Source organism: Nicotiana tabacum, chromosome 16, assembly GCF_000715075.1.
Source record: "Nicotiana tabacum cultivar K326 chromosome 16, ASM71507v2, whole genome shotgun sequence".
In the NCBI taxonomy this organism is placed as follows: Eukaryota; Viridiplantae; Streptophyta; class Magnoliopsida; order Solanales; family Solanaceae; genus Nicotiana; species Nicotiana tabacum.
Genome location: NC_134095.1, coordinates 160050814 through 160074971, shown reverse-complemented (window position 1 = coordinate 160074971; position 24158 = coordinate 160050814). Strand labels below are relative to the sequence as shown.

At 38.5% G+C, this 24158-nt stretch overlaps 1 long non-coding RNA gene across 1 annotated transcript; it reads left to right on the top strand.

The window, feature by feature from the left end:
- Positions 1 to 264: 264 nt before the first annotated feature.
- On the top strand, positions 265 to 2191 carry LOC107816726 (uncharacterized). The gene is made up of 2 exons (XR_001655028.2): positions 265 to 573; positions 852 to 2191. It is a non-coding gene; the product is annotated as an uncharacterized LOC107816726 (long non-coding RNA).
- The last annotated feature ends 21967 nt before the right edge of the window (positions 2192 to 24158 follow it).

The following is a 24158-nucleotide window of genomic DNA, read 5'->3' as shown; positions in this document are numbered from 1 at the left end:
TTATTAAATCTCATAATATCTTATAATTATTTTATTTATTTAAATACGAGCTATTATAATTTACTCTGGCATTCTAAGTATTTTAATGATTTGTTCAATATTATAATAAAATTTAATTCAAGTAAGAAGCCCAAAGAAAATGCAAGGAAGAAGGAAATGGTTATTTTAACTCTGCCGATTATATTGGCTCAATCTATAGAAGTTAATCCTTAGCCTATTTAGCATACAAATCATTTTTCATGATCCAGCCTAACACTTGAAAGAAGAGGGTTATTCATCAGCCCATTAAAGGGGCATCCCAACAAGCCTATGCGTTACCCAAACACCTTCCAATCCATCCAGCCCACACTATAAGACCAAGCCCGCCTGCATATGACCAATCAGTAACTTTTTCTTTGATTTTGTTTTAATGTGCTTCTTCCCTATCTTCCTTTTCTGGTGAAAGCCCGACATCTGCATAAGCCATGACAAAGCTCTGACTTTCCAATTCGAGTAAGACTTTTGCTCCTATTTTGAGATCACGTGAAGTCTGCAAATTCTGTCCAAAATTCCCAACGTTTCAAATTCAAACGGGTATGTTGACCAAAATTCAAATATGATTTTAAAAATCCTGCTCAAGAACCCTAACTTCTATCTATAAATATCTGCTTTGAAACTCATTTTTGGGAATAGGTTGGCCGCCCTTTCTATCTCCCTTAACCCTAATTGTTTGGCCAACTATTCATAGTTATCCTCCTTCTTACTCTTAAAATCTAGCTTTAAGTTTTTCTGCCTTTTGATCTCTATCTAGTCTATAACCTTGCCAAAGATTTTATTTTTATTTGTGTCGGTATTTGACGATCTTCCAAAAGAGTTGAATGAAAGCCGAAGATAGTAGATCTTCTTGACGACGCCCCGTTCGCTGCCCACAAAAAGGTCGGTGACTTTAAATTTATCTCTTCTGCTTAAGGTCTGAAATGAATATTTGTTTGATTTGAGTGCGAGCTACGGATCAATTTAGTTTGTTTTGTGTGAAGAATGGTGGTTTAGTATCGTTTTTTAGATATATACGTGTTAGAGTTACTGCCTAAAAAATGAATATTGGGAAAGATTAAAATCCATGTCTAAACTTTAAATAAAGATTTGCATTATGTCTTGTTATAGAGTTGGAGAACGTGCAACAAGCTGTAAGCTATTCCTGTTTTATTTCTTCTATGTTATTACAAACCATTTTCATTTCTATTCCCCTTAACTACTTTTCATGAAGTCTGTATATGGTTTGGACATATGTACTAAATTAAGTCACTCTAGCTTGTTAAATTTGGCTAAGTTTAAGGAATTAACTTGCAATAGTATGCTATTACAAATACTTTTGCCATTGTAGGATACATCAATTTTAGTTTAGGCTAGAGCTATTTTAAATATTTGTAATAGACAACAACTATAAACGAGTCTGAGAATTTTTTTTTACATGCTAGAGATCTTGGTTATATGAAGGCCTAAATGTGTTCATGTAGTTAAATGACTTGCTTACAAGTTCAGCAGTTTATACTCGATTTATTAACATTTTGGCGTGTCTTAGTTAGTGTTCTTACTTACTTTGGCTTCATAAGCGCGTTACTCTGCTGGAATTTGTTATCTGGGATTGTCGAAAAGAATTTTTTTTTAGGAAAGATCTAAATATCATTGGCCATAGGATTATAAGGTGTTTATTCGAACCATATTGTTAAACTTCCCTTTAGACCCAATGCTTTAAGACTTTAAAATACTTTTTTGGGGACATAGCTTGTGGATTGTTGCAAAACCAAAGAAGGAATGATATGCTTATTTTGGGTCTTTGATTTTTGTATATTACATAGTACTAAATTTTCCCTCTAATTCTGTGTTCCTTTTTTTCCTTTGTTTGCATATGCACTTGGAGCAAATCATGGAGTCTTAAGCAAGACTCTCCCATACCCGCACGTGGAGTCAATGCCTCTCATTCTTTAGATGCACCGGATAGCGAGAAAAACATGTGAAACGCTTGGGGGCACCTATGGCGTCTTTCTTTACATCCATGTTGTCTAACTTCTTGATTACAGATGATTTATTTGTATTTGTGCTTATCTCATATTTAGCATGAGTTTTGGTAATTAAGTTTATTTAATTATTTAGTATTTTTGCTAAATAAAGTACTCATTCATCACATAGGACTAACATTAAATTAGATGAAGACTTGAAACCTTCTCTTTATTTCTACTTTCTAACCCATGAACACTTATGGATTTGGAGTCTGCCAGGGTTTTGGTAGAACTTTTGATATGAATAACGTATCCAGATTTGAGTTTCTAACTTAAAAAGTAGTTCTTTTCTAATGTCTAAGTTTTTTTTTTCTTTTTTGGCTTTGGTTTATTTTTTAACCAAGAAACTTTTTAAGACTAAGTTTAATGGATTTCAAACAAAACAATCATACTAAAGCTGTTAAAGGCCTAATTAACTTGACACTAATTTCGAACCCTTTTAAAGAAGGCTAATTTTTTTTAGAGATTCTTGAATTATTTAAACATCTGTCGACTATTTAATATTTGAGTATTTACACTTATAGTTTAGTGCAATCAATTAACCTAAGTTCGACCGGTTAACTATATTTAATGGATCATATAGAGTGCTTAATACTTTCTCTATAAAATTAATTAGAACCCTTACCCATAGCCTTAAAGGTTAAGTAGACCATAAAACAGAATTAATTTTAAGCACTATTTAGCTAAAATTGGTGTCCCAATTCACCGTTAAAATAATAGATGGCGACTCTCTTAAACTAATTAAACCCGCAGAATTACCAATATGTTATACTCTAGTTTGACCCGTGTTAAAATGGGGTATAACACTTGGTAGATTTTATTTCTATAGCCATTCTAGTCATCTAAGATTTTCAGTAATTTTGTTTTAAAGACTCACTTGTTTCAAAATAAATGCTCGATTCATCGAGCCGTACTTGTTCAAATGTTTATCAGTTTTAATCAAATGCATTGCTCTTTATTATTCATTATTATCTTCCATTTTTTTTCTTTTTACAGCGTTATTATTACTTTTCCTGATGAACCGGTGACTGTGACATGTAACGAGACAACGCAACATGAGGATAGTGATTCGGATAAAGAAGATGAGATACCTGAGGAAGTTGTCAGAGAGGTTGAAACCTTTGAGAATAAGCCTAAGTCCAACCTGGACGAAACCGAAGCAGTAAATTTGGGGGACGCCGAGACCGTCAAGGAGACTTGCATCAACATTCACTTATCACCAACAGAGAAAGAAGAGTACATTCGCTTCTTAAAGGAATATGAGGACATTTTTGCATGGTCATATGATGACATGACCGGTTTGAGCAAGTCCATAGTGGCTCACAAGCTGCCTACCAATCCCATGTGTCCGCCAGTAAAGCAGAAACTCAGAAAATTCAAACTAGATATGAGCCTGAAAATCAAAGAGGAAGTCACTAAGCATATCAAATCCAAAGTTCTGAGGGTTGTTGAGTACCCAACTTGGTTAGCCAACATTGTGCCAGTTTCAAAGAAAGATGGAAAAGTTAGAATATGTGTTGACTATCGAGATTTAAACAGAGCAAGTCCCAAGGATGACTTTCCACTGCCAAACATACACATCCTGATCGACAATTACACCAAGCATGAACTCCAATATTTTGTAGATTGCTTCGCAGATTATCACCAGATCTGGATGGATGAAGATAACGCAAAGAAAATCGCTTTTATTACACCATGGGGGTATACTCTTGCAAAATGATGCCATTTGGTCATGAGGGCCATGACAACCATATTCCATGATATGGTACACAAAGAAATAGAGGTGTATGTGGACGATGTCATTATCAAATCTAAGAGGGTCGCGGATAACATAGCGGACTTCAGATAGTTCTTTGATAGGCTAAGGAGGTACAACTTAAAGCTGAACCCCGCAAAGTGTGCATTCGGGGTTCCCGCAGGAAAGCTACTGGGATTCAATGTCAGTCGCTGAGGGATCAAGCTGGACCCGTCTAAAGTTAAGGCCATTCAGGAATTACCACTGCCTATGACCAAAAAGGACGTGATGAGCTTCCTAGGACGTCTCAACTATATCAATCGCTTTATATCACAGTCTACAGTCATATGTGAACCCATCTTTAAGATGCTGAGGAAAGATGTTGAAACAAGCTGGACCGAGGATAGTCAGAGGGCTTTCGACAAAATCAAGGAGTACTTGTCCACACCACCGGTCTTGGTCCCGTCAGAACTAGGACGACCTTTGATACTCTATCTATCTGTATTGGATAGAACCTTCAGATGTGTTCTGGGACAACATGACGAGACAGGGAGGAAGGAGCAAGCCATATACTACCTAAGTAAGAAATTCACACCTTACGAAGCATGGTATTCTCTACTAGAATGCACTTGTTGTGCTTTGACTCGGATGGACCAAAAGCTGAGGCATTACTTCTGTGCCTATACCACATACCTCATATCCAGGATGGATCTTTTGAAGTACATATTTCAGAAACCCATGCCAACTGGGAAACTAGCCAAGTGACAGATATTGTTGAGTGAGTTTGATATTGTCTACGTAACTCAAAAGGCAGTCAAGGGACAAACATTAGCAGACCATCTTGTTGAAAATTCGGTGGGAGGAGAATACGAACCCCTAAAAACGTATTTTCCTGATGAAGAGGTGTCATTCGTAGGAGAGGACATTACCGAAGCATTCGACGGTTGGAGGATGTTCTTCGACGGAGCTGCAAATTTTAAAGGAGTGGGCATCAGAGCAGTATTGGTATAAAAACAGGTCAACATTATCCGGTATCTGCTAAGCTTAGATTTTCCTACACCAACAACATGGCGGAGTATGAAGCCTGCATACTGGGACTCAACATGGCAATCGACATGAATATTTAGGAGCTGCTGGTCATCGGTGATTCAGATTTGCTTGTGCACCAGGTACAAGGAGAGTGGGACACTAAGAATTCCAAGATATTGCCATATGTGCACCATGTATAGGAATTGAGAAAGAGGTTCACGAAGATAGAGTTTCGGCATGTACCCAGAATTCAGAATGAGTTTGCCGATGTATTGGCCACCTTGTCATCTATGATACAACATCCAGACAAGAATTTCATTGATCCCATCCTAGTGAGAATTCATAATCAACCGGCATATTGTGCCCACATTGAAGAAGTGACAGATGGAAAACCTTGGTTCCATGACATCAAAGAGTATTTGGCGAAAGGAGAATATCCGGAGCATGCAAACCACACTCAGAAACGCACGCTCCGAAGATTGACCAATCACTTCTTCCACAACGGAGGAAACTTGTATAGAAGAACTCCTGATTTGGGATAGCTAAGATGTGTCGACACAAAAGAAGCTTCTAAACTACTTGAGGATATACATGCTAGGACCTGCAACCCGCATATGAATGGTTTTGTCTTGGCCAAGAAGATACTTTGGGCCGGTTACTTTTGGATGACCATGGAGAAAGATTGCATCCAGTATGTCCACAAATGATACCAATGCCAAGTGCATGCCGATATGATAAAAGTGTCGCCAAATGAGATCAATGCAACAAACTCACCTTGGCCATTCGCCGCTTGAGGAATGGATGTCATCGGTCCCATCGACCCTACTGCTTCAAACGGGCACAGGTTTATTCTGGTAGCCAGTGATTACTTCACAAAATGGGTAAAGGCTGCAACTTACAAAGCTGTAACCAAGAAAGTCGTCGCAGACTTTGTCAAAGATCGTATTGTTTGCCGATTCGAAGTTCCCGAGTCTATTGTCACTAATAATGCCGCCAATTTCAACAGTGGTATGATGAAAGCCATGTGTGGCACTTTCAAAATCAAGTATAAGAATTCCACAACCTATAGACCTCAGATGAATAGAGACATAGAAGCTGCCAACAAAAACATCAAAAAGATACTAAGGAAGATGGTAGAAAACCACAAACAATGGCACGAGAAGCTACCCTTTGCTTTGTTGGATTACCGCACTACAGTTCACACATCAACTGGGGCAACTCCTTACATGCTGGTTTATGGTACCGAAGCTATCATCCCAGTCGAGGTAGAGATACCTTCTTTAAGGATCATACAGGAAGACGAACTCAGCGATGCAGAATGGATAAGGAGCCGCTATGAACAATTGGCCCTTATAAGGATGAATGCAGTTGTCGCGCCCCCCCTTTTCCCCCCTTTCCAAATGGAAAGGAGTTTCCGGATTTTGACATTCATGGGGTATAATGACTCATTTTCCTCTTTGGGAGTTGGGTATTTTGAAGAATCGCCACCTAATGGTTTGAGGCGCAATAGGACACCTACATAGTTCATTTACAACTATATTTAATAACCAGAGATTGGGTAAGGGCTTGAAATTATTCCAAGGGAAAGGTGTTAGGCACCCCTCAGAATCCACTAGTGTGGTTCCCGGCCAGATAGTTCTTTTGTGAATTTGTGCAAATTAGTAAGTAATCAAGTAAGGCTCAAGTAAGAGGGGATTTAAGTTAAACACACACAAGCATTTGAAAACAATTATTGAAAGGCAAGGTATGAAAGAGTTATAAGCTAAACATGTTTGTAAAAAAGAATAAAGGGGGTCCTAGGTTTATTTATAATATGGATCACCTCAATGCAATACCCGGTATGACACTCCTCAAAAGAGGGGATACACGTGGTATTAGCGCACCGGTCATCATATTCATATCTACCATTCCCATCCTGTTAATGTATTAAAGCGCGGATTGGTCTCGACCTCTATTTCATGCTATTACCCGTCCCTTTCCTATCAGTCCCGAAGGAATTTTTAGGACTACTATTCCTAAGAGGGAGGATTTTAGGCTGACTCTTAGGTTTAAAAGTAAAAAGGCTAGGCGACATACAAAAAAAACACGTAGGACTACATTTAGAGGGAAACATGTAAGCAGTTGTAAGGCTCATGTATACCTCCGCAAATAAAGCACATAAATAGCACGACTTAAACACACTTAAGGTCTGAATTATAAAATCTTAAAGCAGAGTTTGAGTCAGAACCAGATTCATTATATAACTCAGAAAAGAAGTTTGAATCAGGCATGCCTGCTGATTGTAGCAGTTGGTACTTAACAAAGGCAATTCTAGTTTTTATTTAAGTAGTTACCTAAGGCTTGCCTAGGCGTAATAATGATGTCCTATGAGCATGATATCTATATGGATTTGGAATGCAGTAGAGCAGTGATTAATTTTAAACAGGCGATTTGGATCCTATAGGCATGCTTTCTAATTGTATTGATTTACACGAAAAGAGTAAGTTATTTAATCTAATTCAGACAGGCACGAGTCAAACTGATTTTTGACTAAACTGGTTTTAGACCTTATATGTATGATCTCTATTACAGCTGATTTTAATCATATAGGCATGGCATCTAATTATTGAAAGCTGACTTTTAACCCTATAGGCATGATATCTAATTATAGCCATTTAGATCCTATAGGCATAGTATATAAGTGTGGAAGTAAAATATGCGGAATTTATTTTAAATCAGAGCAGACCCTATAAGCATGATATCTACCAAATTTACCCATGACATATAACTACCCACCTTTTTTCACTAATCACCCCATAATTGTTTACAAATTATAACAGCCCAAATGATTGAATTACAAAAAAGTGCAGAAATAGGAAATTACAACCAAAGGAAAGCCTGATCTTGACTTCCTCTCTGAGTTATGCAATAAACCACTTCAGTGCTAGAATTTCAAAGCCTTTCTTATATCTGGGTGTATCAAAGTTCCCTAAGGACCTCATGGGATCCCGAGCAATGCTTACACCCAGGTTTGCATAGCCAGACAGAGATGAGTTCAGTGTGAAAGGGCCAGCCCTTATGTATCCAAGTTCAGATGGAGATCAAGGGTCCCAAGGCAAGGCTCACACAAGAGGGGCAGAACCTAGATTCTAGGAATATAGTGGAAGTGCAGAACATAGTTTGAAAAAGAGGTTTATTTTTTAAAAGCTGGTCTGACAGTCATTTTTGAAAGCAACGTAACAGAATCAGTAGTCATACAAAAGGGGCAAGGGATTTTAGGGTACATTGTATGACCCCAGTATGGGCCTAGTTTGGTCGTGCACAACAATAGCTAATGCTGGCATGATCACAAACCAGCCAAAGGAACACAAACACATAGAGAGGATATGGGGGTTTGGGTTTCATAAGGTAGCAAGTATACAACAAGTGACTGACAGAGTACACACATAGAGAAGCATTAATCTAAAAGGGGAAGGGAACACATTACAACATGCTAATAATGTGACTCAAATGCAAAAACATGAGCAGAAGTAGACAAGAATAAGAAACTGAGGCAACTAAAGAAAGCATGTTGTTGTTAAGGCTTGAAAATTAACTAGGACATACTAGTAGAGAAACAAAGTGCAGAAAGGTAAAGCAAGCAAGATTCCACAGTCTAGCCTTAGCTTTCAGCCGGTTAGACAAAGCAGCAGAACAAGTAGCAGTGAAGAAAGAGAGAGTTTTTAAGTGTAAGTGTGTGTTCTGAACTCAAATTGTCGTGTCTTTGAAAGAAGAGAGGGTAGGGTATTTATAGTTTTTAAAACGAGTGAAGAATAAGGTAATAAGTAAAGTCTTAACACAAACATGGAAATAATCAAAATCAGAATCAATTAGCACAAGTGATTCCCTTTAATTAAGGAATCACAACTTAACGGATACTAACCGGGGTAATTAAGGAAAGAAATCAGTTTAAGACAGATTGATTCTTGCCATATAAGGGGGCGGTAAAAGAATGAAGTAAATGACTGAGTCTAAGTACAAAAATATGCTTAATTTTGGGAAAGTATTCAGTAAGATCAAACATCACAGTAAAGGAAAGGAATCAATTAATTTAAACAAATGAGTAAAAAATTAGGGTTTATAAGGGAACCCCTTTGCAATTAGTCGCAACATTGAGGGAGTCAGAATCAATCTAGAAAGGCTCATGATTCTGTACCTCAACATATAAATAGCAAGGAATGAACAGGCATGTAGAGTCAAACATATTGACAAAAGAAGCAATACAAACATACAGTAGCAATAGAGATAAGCTAGGATTCAGTAGTAGAAGAGACCTATTCGAAGTACAGTAGTCAAGTAGTCACATAGAATCAAAAGTGAAGAAGAACATAGTAACAGGTAAGAGAGTTAGAAACAAGTAAAGACCTTCAGACTTATAGTAATAAGCGAGGAAAACGCTTTTAAGAAATTAGGGCTTCGACAGTAGTCGAGTTTAAGAGATGATAAGAACTCAGAATCAGATAAGCCAAACAAGGAAAAGAGAGTCAGAAACAAAGAGCTTAATCGAACAAGTAGACATTCACACAAACAAGAACAGTTTCAGAACTCAGATAAGACCAAAAAGGATCCAGGGTTTTCAACATGCTGAATCAAGTAGAAGGAAAGCATAACCAAGTCGTTTGAACATAGTAAAATCATAAACAACAGTAAAAATTAGAGAAGAGATCTTTAAAAGAAGTTAAGAGAAACCCTATTCGTTGAAAAAATAAAGAGTCATTTTGAAAGAAAATCGAAGAACCTTCAAGAAAACACTTAAGAAGTTCGTAATAAGCAGAATGGTAGAATGGTAGCCTTATGCAGAATGCAAATGGAGACATCGTTTAGTCTCGGAAGGCATAATGGTAGCCTTATGCAATGCAGATGGAGACACTGCTTAGTCTTAGAAGGCAAAAAAGTAGCCTTATGCAGAAATGCAGATGGAGACAGCGTTTAGTCTCGGAAGGCAGAAAGGTAGCCTTATGCAAGAAGTAAAATACAAATGATAGCAGATTTTCTTAGCTGATAGCTGGTTGTGGCATTGTGATTACTGGGAGCATTGTGACTACGGAGCATTACTTGTGCGTGCTGATAGTAGATGTTGGCAAGTGCAACGGTTCGGAGAGTCGTACTCATGGGCGTACAGTATGTTTTAATGATTTTGCAATCCTAGTGCTCGCGTCCAAAGAAAAATTATGAGTTTTGTAAGGGGAAGGTTAGTTTGTATCCCCGTTGGCTTTGCTTGGCCTGCTCGGCTTTGATCTGATGATACTGTATGTATCATTGGGGTAGTGTTGCTAAAAAAAGCAGTTTCGATAATAAACATGCGATGATTTTTATAAAAGTATGACATAAGTGTATAATTAAAAGGGTTTTAGATGAACCAACGACTGTGACATGGTTCGGGACATTGGAACCTCTCTTTCTATGAAATTTTGAGGGTCCTCCTCAAAATTCTGCTCAGTTTAATGGGTTGACGCTTCTGACTATTGCTTGTGACGATCAGCTGAAATTACTTCAGAATTTTGAGGGTCCTCCTCAAAATTCTGCCCAGTTTCCAATTGCGGGGGGAAATGAAAATTTTATTGAATTATGACCGAACCCATAGGGCGGCCTACATATCCCCTATTAAACGTGAATCGGGTCAGGCATAGTTCAATTTACAACATATAGCGCAAGCATAAAGATTACACATAGTAGAGCTTAACTATATCTTAATTGATCGGCTTTGGCTAGACTTCTCCGTCCATTTCTGCAAGTATGAGGGCTCCTTCTGTCAGAATCCGGTGAACCATGTATGGACCCTACCAGTTGGGAGAGAACTTCCTTTTGGCTTCATCTTGATACGGAAAAATTTTCTTTAATACCAGCTGCCCCGGTGTGAACTATCTTGCTTGACTCTTTTGTTAAAGGCTCTGGACATTTTGTTCTGGTAGAGTTGACCATGGCAAACTGCATTCATTCTCTTTCCGTCTATAAGGGCTAGTTGCTCATAACGACTTTTTACCCATTCCATGTCGTCGAGTTTAGCTTCTTGTATGATCCTTAGGGAAGAAATTTCTATCTCAGCAGGAATGACAACCTTTGTACCAAAAACTAGCATATAGGGAGTTGCCCTGGTTGATGTGCGGACTGTGGTGCGGTACCCCAATAGTGCCAATGATAACTTTTTGTGCCACTGTTTATGCTTCTCTATCATTTTCCTCAATATCTTCTTGATATTCTTGTTGGTGGCTTCTACAGCTCCATTCATTTGAGGCATGTAATCTGTGGAATTCTTGTGTCTAATCTTGAAAAGTTTGCACATAGCTTTCATCAAGTCATTTTTGAGGTTTGATCCATTATAAGTAATGATTGACTCTAGAATCCCGAATCGACAAATAATGCGGTCGCGGACAAAGTCTGCCATAACTTTCTTAGTCACTGCTCTGTAAAAAGCTGCTTTGACCCACTTGGTGAAATAGTTGATTGCTACTAGGATAAACCTGTGTCCGTTGGAAGAGGCCGGCTCGATTGGTCCAATAATGTCCATTCCCCAGGCGGCGAACGACCATGGTGAGCTTGTTGCATTTAGCTTTTTTGGAGGTACCTTTATCATGTCTTCATGTATCTGACAGTGGCGGCATTTCCGGACATACTGGATGCAGTCTGTTTCTATGGTCATCCAAAAGTAACCAGCCCGGAGTATCTTCTTTGCTAAGACAAAACCGTTCATATGTGGACCGCAGGTCCCAGCATGAATTTCCTCTAGTAGCTTGGATGCTTCCTTTGCGTCGACACACCTTAGTGAACCTAAATCAGGAGTCCTCCACTGTGAAAGAGGTTGTTGGACAATCTCCGAATTGTGTGTTTCTGAGTAGGATTTGCAAGCTCTGGGTACTCTCCTTTTGCCAGATATTCCTTGATATCATAAAACCAAGGCTTTCCGTCTGCTTCTTCTTGTTCTTCAACATGGGCACAGTAAGCTGGCTGATTGTGGATTTTCACCGGAATGGGATCAATAAAATTTTTGTCGGGATGCTGTATCATAGCTGATAGGGTAGCCAATGCATCGACGAACTCATTCTGGATTCTAGGAACATGCTGGAATTCCGTCTTCGTGAACCTCTTTCTCAATTCTTGTACATGATACAAATATGGGAGTATCTTGGAGTTCTTGGTTGTCTATTCTCCTCGTATCTGATGTATGAGCAAGTCTGAATCTTCAATTACTAGCAACTCTTAAAAGTTCATGTCAATGGCCATTTTGAGCCTTAGGATGCAGGCTTCATACTTGGCCATATTGTTGGTACACGGGAACCTGAGTTTGGAAAACATCGGATAATGCTGACTAGTTTCTTATACTAGGACTGCTCCTATGCCAATTCCTTCGAAATTTGCTGCTCCATCAAAAAACATTCTCCAACCGTAAAAGGATTCTGCAATGTCTTCTCCTATGAATGATACCTCTTCATCAGGAAAATACAATTCAGGGGTTCATATTCTCCATCCACGGGATTCTCAGCAAGGTGGCCTGCCAGTGCTTGTCCCTTGACTGCTTTCTGAGTTACATAAACAATGTCAAACTCACTCAACATGATTTGCCACTTGGCTAGCTTGCCGATGGGCATGGGCTTCGAAAATATGTACTTCAAAGTATCCATCCTTGATATGAGATATATAGTATAGGCACAGAAGTAATGCCTCAGCTTCTGAGATACCCAAGTCAAAGCACAACAGGTGCTCTAATAAAGAATTTCGGGCCTCGTACGGGGTGAACTTCTTACTGAGATAATAAATGGCCTACTCATTCCTCCCCGTTTCATCATACTGCCCCAGAACGCAACCGAAAACTCCATCCAATACTGCAAGGTAGAGTAATAAGGGTCTACCTAGCTCAGGCGGGACTAAAATGGGTGGCGTTGACAGGTACTCATTGATTCTACCGAAGGCCTTTTGGCAGTCATCAGTCCATTGGGTAACGACGTCCTTCTTCAACATCTTAAAGATTGGATCACAAATAACTGTAGACTGTGCTATGAATCGACTGATGTAGTTGAGCCTCCCCAAGAAACTCATTACGTCCTTCTTATTCTTTGGCGGTGGTAGTTCTTGAATGACTTTGACTTTTGATGGATCCAGTTCTATTCCTCGGCGACTCACAATAAATCCAAGTAATTTTCCAGCAGGAACCCCAAATGCGCACTTTGCGAGGTTTAGTTTCAGGTTGTATCTCCGCAATCTATTGAAGAACTTCCTCAGATCTTCCATGTGGTCAGTGGCCTTCTTGGACTTGATAATAACATCATTTACATATACCTCTATCTTCTTGTCTATCATATCATGAAAAATGGTAGTCATGGCCCTCATGTAGGTGGCCCTTGCATTCTTCAGGCTGAACGACATCATCTTGTAACAGTACATTCCTTACGGCGTAATAAAAGTCGTTTTCTCAGTATCTTCTTCATCCATCCAGATCTGATGATAACCAGTGAAGCAATCTATAAATGACTGCAGTTCATGCTTGGTGCAATTGTCAATCAGGATGTGTATATTTGGCAAAGGGAAGTCGTCTTTCGAACTGGCCCGGTTGAGATCCCGGTAGTCGACGCAGACTCTGACCTTCCCATCCTTCTTTGGCACTGGTACAATGTTGGCTAACCATGTCGGGTATTCTACTACCCTGAGAACCTTAGCTTTCACCTACTTGGTGACTTCTTCCTTGATCTTCAAACTCATATCAGGTTTGAACTTTCTGAGCTTTTGCTTAACCGGTGGGCACGTCGGATCAATTGGCAGTTTGTGAGCCACAATAGACGTACTCAGACCAGTCATGTCATCATACGACCGGGCGAATATGTCCTCATACTCTTTTAGAAATTTTGTGTATTCTTTCTTCTCTAATGGCAATAAGTGAATGATGATTCGTTTCCTTGATGTTTTCTACATCTCCCAGGTTAACAATTTTGGTCTCGTCCAGGTTGGACTTGGGTCTGTTCTCAAAGTTCTCAACTTCTCTAACAATTTCGTCAGGTATGTCATCCTCCTCTGAATCAATGTCCGTTTGTTGCATTGTTTCATTGCATATCACAGTCATTGGTTCATTAAGATAAGTAATAGTAATGTTGTATAAGTAAAGTAATGAGAGAAAATGATAGTGAGTGTTGATTCATAAGAAAAGCCAAAATGCTTTGATAAATTGCATAACTGTTTTGAACATTGAAGATCTTATTGCGGGAATTGAAAATGCAAAAAGAAAATCATTTAGTAAATAAAATAGCGAATAATGCTTGTTTAGCCTTGCTACCCGGAAGCTCGTCGGGCTTTGGTTTTCCTGATGGTCCAATTATTGAGGCGTGCCCCTCTGCTCACAGCCTGTATTGAAGGGCCTTCCTCTCCCTCCTCCTCGAGAATAACACAACAATCCATGTCATTGTCTTCTAGGAATAAGTTCTTCACTGTTGCAAAGCGCTTCTTCTTCATTTGACCCTTAAATAATGTCGGCCTGTTGGAAGGTCTGCTCCAGATGCGGTATTGGCTGCTCTAGTGGGTAGTAAGGACCGCTCCATGGTGGCGATTAGTTGTTGAATTCTTCTCAGGTGTATTCATATCCCAAACCGAATGTAGTGCCATGTTTCTTGAGTATTATGGGTTTAGAGATTCCTTGGAGGTTCTTGTCGAGCCCTTTGTTCTTGCCTTTAATGGGACTAAGAGGAGGAATGGTTGGAGGGCCCCTGGATCTTGTGAAAAAAGATGACGATGCCAGAATGCATAAACTAACCTTTGGGGAGGGGAACAATAAAAGAAAGAAAACAAAATAACAACAAAAGGCAATCAAGTCAGTAAGGATTATAAAAAGTATTGCAATATTTAAACACATAGTGCGGGAATGAAAATCGTGTCCTAATTTGGAAACCTCTTTGTACCCGAGGTAGGCCTAGCGACAAATTGATTTGGAGAACTTAGAATGCTAAATGCCTCATTTTATTGATAATAATAGACGAATCCCAAAACGACACTAAATAAACAAGAAATAAAAGTCACTAATGGTCATTGGCCTTATTACATTCATAAAGCGAAAAAGGTAAACTCCTATCTATTTGGTCCCAGAAGGACCTCCCTCAGGTTGAATGCTCTCGTTGATTAAATCCTCCAGTTCACATAGGTTCACCAGTAAAAATGCCTTTGCTAGGTGTTCTCCTTCGTTTCCCTCAACGTTCTGGCAATCGGTGACTCTCTTCCTCACATTTCCTTCCAATTCGAACAGGTTGTATTCCAGATATTCCAGATTTTCGTTGGATTTGGTGGCCCTCTCTTTCCATTCATTGATTTGGTTATTTAACGGAAGATTCCTTCACCAGTCTAGCAAGAGTGAGGGTGTGCTAACCATACCGAAGCTGGGGACCTCGTTCTTCATTTTCTGCAAAACAAAAGGGTTAAGACCATACCCCCACCGGACTCGACTATTTAATATCAATAATTAGCATGAAGCATTTAGTTCTCCAAATAAATGCACAGAACGTGATGACGCCCGTTTGTGTTCAGGGAAACCCAGTGGACTTTGGACAAGGTTATCTTAAAGGATCATTATGTGGGCAACATAACTGACCCGGCTAGGTTTGACCATGATGCGTGCACAATTTGAATAGAGTAAGGTTTCTATGGGGTTTTAGACTAGTACCCTCAAGCGGACAACTCGAGGGGGACGACATGGAACCATCGACTGCACCGCTGATCGACTGATTTTACCGCAAATATGTCTTTCCGAATTTAGGGGGTAATGATAAGAAGAGGGCAACCACTCATTATAAGTGTTGCTATAGTATTTGTTTGGTACGAGTGGAATATGATGTTGAGCATGATTATGCAATAATTAAAAACATGTTGACATGTATTTGCACGATAAATACAACAGTTTTATAATTTAAAGCGGCAATAAAGGAAAGAAACAAGGAAGACATGTCAGTTTTGCATTTGAAAAAGAAATTAAATGCTTAAAGAAATTTAAACAAGTAATTGCACACAAGGGAGGTACAAATTCACAAGAACAGTCTGAAATGGTAAACACCTAAATATCCCTAGTAGAGTCTCCATGCTGTCGCGCCCCCTTTTCCCCCTTTCCAAACGGAGAGGAGTTTCCGGGTTTCGACATTCATGGGGTATAATGACTCATTTTCCTCTTTGGGAATTGGGTATTTTGAAGAGTCACCACCTACTGGTTTGAGGCGCATTAGGACACCTACAGAGTTTATTTACAACTATGTTTGATAACTAGAGATTGGGTAAGGGCTTGAAATTATCCCAAGGGAAAGGTGTTAGGCACCCCTCAAGATCCACTAGTGTGGTTCCAGTCCAGATAGTTCTTTTGTGAATTTGTGCAAATTAGCAAGTAATCAAGTAAGGCTCAAGTAAGAGGGGATTTAAGTTAAACACACACAAGCATTTGAAAACAATTATTGAAAGGCAAGGTTTGAAAGAGTTATAAGCTAAACATGTTTGTAAAAAAGAATAAAGGGGTCCTAGGTTTGTTTATAATATGGATCACCTCAATGCAATACCCGGTATGACACTCCTCAGAAGAGGGAATACACGTGGTATTAGCGCACCGGTCATCATATCCATATCTACCCTTCCTATCCCGTTAAGGTATTAAAGCACGGATTAGTCTCGACCTCCATTGCATGATGTTACCCGTCCCTTTCCTATCAGTCACTATTCCTAAGAGGGAGGATTTTAGGCTGACTCTTAGGTTTAAAGGTAAAAAGGCTAGGCGACATATAAAAAACACATAGGACTGCATTTAGAGGGAAACATGTAATAAGTTGTAAGGCTCATGTATACCTCCGCAAATAAAGCACATAAACAACACGACTTAAACACACTTAAGGTCTGAATTATAAAATCTTAAAGCAGAGTTTGAGTCAGAACCAGATTCATTATATAACTTAGAAAAGAAGTCCGAATCAGGCCTGCCTGCTGGTTGTAGCAGTTGGTACTTAACAAAGGCAGTTCTAGTTTTTATTTAAGTAGTTACCTAAGGCTTGCCTAGGCGTAATAATGATGTCCTATGAGCATGATATCTATATGGATTAGGAATGCAGTAGAGCAGTGATTAATTTTAAACAGGCGATTTGGATCCTATAGGCATGCTTTCTAATGATATTGATTAACACGAAAAGAGTAGCTTATTTAATCTGATTTATACAGGCACGAGTCAAACTGATTTTTGACTAAACTGGTTTTAGACCTTATAGGCATGATCTCTATTACAGCTGATTTAAATCCTATAGGCATGGCATCTAATTATTAAAAGCTGACATTTAACCTTATAGGCATGATATCTAATTATAGCCATTTAGATCCTATAGGCATGTATATAAGTGTGGAAGTAAAACATGCAGAATTTATTTAAACTAGAGCAGACCCTATAGGCATGATATCTACCCAATTTACCCATGACATACAACTACCCACCCTTTTTCACTAATCATCCCATAATTGCTTACAAATTATTACAACCTAAATGATTGAAATACAAAGAAAGTGCAGAAATAGGAAATTACAACCAAAGGAAAGCCTGATCTTGACTTCCTCTATGAGTTATGTAATGAACTACTTCAGTGCCATAATTTCAAAGCCTTTCTCAAACCTTGGTGTATCAAAGTTCCCTAAGGACCTCATGGTATCCCGGGCAATGCTTACACCCAGGTTTGCATAGCCAGACAGAGATGAGTCCAATGTGGAAGGGCCAGACCTTATGTGTCCAAGTTCAGAAGGAGCTCAAGGGTCCCAAGGCAAGGCTCACACAAGAGGGGCAGAGCCTAGATTCTAGGAATATAGTGAGAGTGCACAATATAGTTTGAAAAAGAGGTTTATTTATTAAAAGCTAGGCTGACAGTCATTTTTGAAAGCAACTAATAGAATCAGTAGTCATACAAAAGGGGCAAGGGATTTTGGGGATACATTGTATGACCCAGCAGGGGCCTAGTTTGGTCGTGCACAACAATAGTTGATGCTGGCATGGCCACAAACCAGCCAAATGAACACAAACACATAGAGGGGATATGGGGTTTTGGGATTCATAAGGTAGCAAGTATACAACAAGTGACTGACAGAGTACACATATAGAGAAGCTTTAATCTAAAAGGGGAAGGGAACACATTACATCATGCTAATAATGTGACTCGAATGCAAAAACATGAACAAAAGTAGACAAGAATAAGAAATTGAGGCAACTAAAGAAAGCATGTCGTTGTTGAGGCTTGAAAATTAACTAGGACATACCAGTAGAGAAACAAAGTGCGGAAAGGTAAAACAAGCAAGATTCCATAGTCTAGCCTTGGCTTTCAGCCGGCTAGACAAAGCAGCAGAACAAGTAGTAGTGAAGAAAGAGAGATTTTTTGAGTGTACGTGTGTTCTGAACTCAAATTGTCGTGTGTTTGAAAGAAGATAGGGTAGTGTATTTATAGTTTTGAAAATGAGTGTATTTATAGATACTAACAGGGTTAATTAAGGAAAGAAATCAGTTTGAGACAGATTGAGTCTTGCCATATAAGGGGGCAGTAAAAGAATAAAGTAAATAACTGAGTCTAAGTACAAAAATATGCTTCATTTTGGGAATTTATTCAGTAAGATCAAACATCACAGTAAAGGAAAGGAATCCATTAATTTAAACAAATGAGTAAAAAAATAGGGTTTATAAGGGAACCCCTTTGCAATCAGTCACAACATTGAGGAAGTCAGAATCAATCTAGAAAGGCTCATGATTCTGCACCTCAACATATAAATAGCAATGAATGAACAGGCATGCAGGGTCAAACAAGTTGACAAAAAAAAACAACACAAACATACAGTAGCAGTAAGGGTAAGCTAGGATTCTGTAGTAGAAGAGACCTATTCGAAGTATAGTAGTCAAGTAGGTCAAGTAGTCACACAGAATCAAAAATGAAGAAGAACATAGTAACAGGTAAGAGAGTCAGAAACAAGTAAAGACCTTCAGACTTATAGTAATAAGCGAGGAAAACTCTTTTAAGAAATTAGGGCTTCGACAGTAATCGAGTTTAAGAGATGATAAGAACTTAGAATCAAATAAGTCAAATAAGGAAAAGAGAGTCAGAAACAAAGAGCTTAATCGAACAAGTAGACATTCACACAAACAAGAACAGTTTCAGAACTCTGATAAGACCAAAAAGGATCTAGGGTTTTCAACATGCTGAATCAAGTAGAAGGAAAGCATAAGCAAGTCGTTTGAACATAGTAAAATCATAAACAACATTAAAAATCAGAGAAGAGATCTTTAAAAGAAGTTAAGAGAAACCCTAATCGTTGAAAAAATGAAGAGTCATTTTGAAAGAAAATTGAAGAACCTTCAAGAAAACACTTAAGAAGTTCGTAATAAGAATAGATCTAGGATAGATCTAAAAGAAAATTAAAAGACCTTAAAGCTAGGGTTTTAGAGAACCCATAAAAGGTGAGAAAGACCTTGAAAGTTACCGATCTAACCAGAAAAGTCAAGGATTTGACTTGAACGGCCATGGCTGGCCGGAGAAAGACCAGGGATGGCTGGAGAAAGGCCATGAATGGAAGTTGAGTAAGGACTGGACCAGATTTCCTCGAGGTCTGGCCATGAAATCACACAAACGGGCCACCAGAAGATGTAGGAGGCCGGTATACATCTCAATCGACAATGGGAGGCCATGGATTAGGTGGAGATTGAGGTGGATTAGGGTGGAATTGGGCGGCGACGGCTAGGGTTCATGTGAGGCTAGATAGAGAATTGAGAGGAGAGAGATTCAAGGGTGACTTTTGGTGAAAAGTGAGTTAGTGTGGAGGGTCGTTTGGGATTAATTATGGTAAGGGGTAATGATGGCCGTTGATCTGAATGATCAACGGCCTGGATTAAAATGGTTAGGTAGGGAATCCGGGTTGGGCTGGTTTAATTGGGTTAGGGGTTGGGTTTAAATTGAAATTGGGCTGGGGAAATTGGGTTTGATTTGGGGTCAAATTGAAGACCAATTTGGGCTAAAATTGAAATAGCAACTTTTCCCTTTTTAATTTATAAAAAATAGTAAATAAATTTCTGAAAACAAATTAAAGGCACTAAAATTATTTATAATATATAATTAACAATTTAAAATACAGGATCCCATTTTATAAATGTGAAACCTGATTAAACCTTAAAAGGGCTAATATTGCAATTATATGCAATTTAGCTTAAACAAAATGTTGATACCCAATTTTTCCCTAGGTATTTTTGTACCCAAAATACTTCCAAAAATAGCATGTATGTGCATATATAAGCACACCCAAGAGTTTTAGTATTTTTAATGATTTTTAAACCGATTTACTACCTATTTTAATACCACAAAATCCAATAATTATTCTCAAAATTATTATTTTTTGGTGAATAACTTATTTAATTGCCGTATTTACACCAAAATATAATTAAGGTGATTTTTGCATATTTTTTACAAATTTATTTGGCATTTTAAAGCTAATTGCATGTAATTGCAATTATGGCCTATTTTATGATTAATAGCATTTTATAATTATAAAGCTGGTTCCAATATTTTTAAATTGATAATTATATAGTATTTGTTTGCTCAGTATTTTTATTTTACTTTTTAAATCATTATTACTATTTTTATAAAATAAAAAGGGGAAAATTGGCTATTTAACACTTAGCCTATTTCTATTTCAATAACAGCCTTTTCTCCCTTTCAATTGTAGTCTCAATTGGCCCAATTCCGCCCCAAATTAAACGCCCCCTTAGCCCAATTTTTAAACCCGTTTGATTTTCTTTAAATCCTAGCCAATCAACGGCTGTAGTTTAGGCTTTCCTTTTTTAATCACCTAACACCCCTAACCATACTTCATTTGCATAGAGATGCCGCCTCTAACTCTCTTCGTCTCCCTCAAATCCTCTCGAACCTCTCTGAAACCCTAATCACCTCCCACCTTATCTCACCTCGTTTCCACCAGAATCCATGGCATCTCCTACCATAGATGGCCTTTACTCACCCTCTTTCATGCCCAAGCCTGAGTTGCACGAAGTCTGGAGGCTTGACCTCGATGGTCCTCTCTCAGATCTGTCTTAGATCCGTAGATCTATGGTTTTCCGGCCATGCTCTGGCATATCCAAGCGCTGGAAGCTCTATTCCTGACCGTTTCGACTCAGGATCTGATCTTGTTCTTCCAAGCCTTTTTCACTTCTAGGGTTTCTCTGAAACCCTAAGCCATTCAAGGTTCTTTCACCGTTATTTGTTTAGATCTGTGCTATGTTTGTGCTTTTCTTGATGATTTGAGTGTTTTCCCCAAATTTCTTTCTCAAAAATCGTTCGATTTCAAATTAGGGTTTCTGAAGTTCTTTTGATTCTTGCTGTTCTTTTCTTTTAGATGTTCGTTTGTATTATGCTCGTATGTTTTCCTTCTCTATTACGCATGTATTGTCTTTTTTTTCCTTTCTTTTATATGTGTGCTCACATGATTAATCCGTGTTACATTTTCCTCACTCTTCTACCATGTGTGTTTACTATCGAGCTTCTTGACTTTTGCTTTTCTGAACTCTGTTTGTGTTCTTGTTAAGCATGTTTCATCTATTCTGGACTTGTCTGAGCTCCAGGTTTCCAAAACGTGTCCTTTTATGCTCTCAAATCGATTTTCTTTCTCTGATTGTTTCAAACCTGCTATCGTGGTCTGTTTGTTCCTCATGAGACTCCTTGAGTCTGTTCACTTGCCTTCTTGTTTCTGTGTTTGATTCAATTTGAAACCCTAGATTTTGTGGGTTTCTTCGATAAATTGGATTAGGGTTCCACTTTGGGACCCTGAACTTTCAAACTCACCATGAATCTATGACTGAACTCGTATTCTTTTGTTTGTGATCCTAAACCCTTCAATGCTAGACTATTCTGTTTGAATTGTTTGTTTTATATGTGAGAAACCCCTCTTTCAAGATTTTTGACGATTGCTTGATTGATTTTGGACCCCTTTGATAGGGTCTTGATTGATTGCCCTTAATTTCCTTTTGTTTGAGCCCTTTTCTCCCTATTCCTGACTGGGTTCATTCGAATCAAACCTGTTTACTTTGATTTTGTTAACTGTCTGATTGATTCCCTTTCCTTTCTCTTTACAAATCAAGTACTATTGAGACCTTTCCTTAAATATACTTTATGTATTTTCCCTTCTTAGGCTACTATGAAAGATTTTACTCAAATTTCCTTTCCTTGTTTACATTTTTTCGTCTGAAATTAAATCCCTTGGTTGAAGGGAGAATATTTGAGATTGATTTTTAAAAGGTTTTCTTACCTTTCTTGCTTGCTTCTCTACACTATAAGAGGGGGCTGCCCTTCTGCACTTTAGATAATCAATTTGACACGATCATTTCTGATCACTTCTCACTCTCAAATACACTTAGAATTCTCATAAGAGCTCGAGTTCTCTGAACTCACAAACATAAAGTGTTCTTATTTGATTGTGGCTTTGCTTGAAAGAATCCTGCTTTTCTGTACTTACTTTTCTGCAACTGGTATGTTCTTATGTTCAAGTACTGTCTCTTCCCCTTATGTGTTTATTCTATAGTTCATCTCTTACTGTTTACATGCTGTGATTTTCTGCAAGTTTGGTTATTTCATCGTTCCTGCTCTTATATGAATCACAAACCCTAAGCCCCCCTATGTGGTTGAGTTATGGTTCAGAAACATGGCAATACTTGATATTATTGTCCATGGACATGAACTGGACCCTCTTGAGTCCTAAACTCTTTCAATTCCCATCCCCATCCTCATTCCCCTTTACATGTATGCCGAGTTTGAGACTTTGGTCTGATAGTGTCCTAATCACTGTCCAGGCCCTAGTCTGACCTTCAATAGGTCTTTACTCATAATTGATTGGCCGACAGGCTGGTCAGGGGGTGTGCCAGCCTAGCATATGGCTGGATATGACCACCAGCCTGCCTTGGCATTCCCTAATTCCCCTTGTGCACTTACACCTATTCCTAGAATCTTAAGTTCTTCCCCTCTCTTTTGAGCCTTGCTTTGGGACCTTGAGTTCCCTCTGAACTTGGACATTTGAGGGATGGCCCTTCCACACTGCACTATAATCTGAATCTGCAATATATTTGGGGTGTAAGCACTGCCTGGAGTTCCTGAAACTCTTTGGATCTCTGAAACACCCCAGATAAGAGAAGGCTTTGGAGTCTGATCTTTGGAAGTTGGTTTATCTCATATTTCAGACCTGGGGTCTGAATTAGGCTCTCGTTGGTTGGAATCTTTAATTTATGATATATTTTTTTTATTCATTTCGGTCTGTAATAATCTTGTAATAAACATTTGGAGTCGGCTAGTGGAAAAGGGTAAGGGACTATGCATGCAAGGGGTAGATACCATGTTCATAGGGATTATTATTTTTCTAAAGTTCTGCATTTTATAAATCACTGAAATTCTGCACTCATGTAGATACCATGTTCATAGGGATTACTATTTTTCTAAAGTTCTGCATTTTATAAATCACTGAAACTCTGCATTCTCATATAGATACCATGTTTATAGGATTTTCTGCATTCTCATATAGATGCTATGTCTATAGGGTTTTCTGTAATTTCATAACAAATGCCATGCCTGTAAGCCTATTCTAAAATTCTGCATCTTCATATAGACACCATGCCTATTGGACTTTCTGCATCTGTCATTAGGCAAACCTATTATAGGATTTAAATACCTAATCAATTGCATGTATACAACCTGCCTATAGGATTCCTGCATAAGCAATAACAGTGCTTAAATCAGTAACACCTAGAAAGCATATCTATAGGAGCTGTTAACTAAACCTGAATTATCAACTCGCTTATAAGCCTAAAATCAGTAGCAATAATGTTTAACGCCTGCAGATCTTATGTCCTCGTAATTGACAATTCTTTTCTGCAATCAGTTTACTTCTTTATTTCTGAAACTAATAGATATCATGCCTATAGGTTCTGTTTAACACCTAGGCAAGCCTTAGGGTAAAGTTTTATAATTGCATCAGTTTTGATAATTACAACCACCAGGCAGGCCTAATTCGGACTTTTTATCTGAAAATATGTGATAAATTAGCCACCCTTCCTACGTTAAGTTTAATACAGACCAAACCAGTATTTGTAAGTCATGCTAAATAATCTGCTGCTTTGAATGAGAAGGCCGACTTGAGCCTTAACTGCTATTTGTACCCCTTTTAACTGCTATCTGTTATTGCTTGTCGCCTATATTTTTATCCTTTTAAAAACTCCGCAAAAGCCCCAACTCCCTCCCCTTTAGGATTAGTAGTCCCATGTGCCTCCGGGACTGATAGGATTGTGATGGGTAATAACATGCAATAAGTAATGATACCATTTCGCGCTTTAACACCTT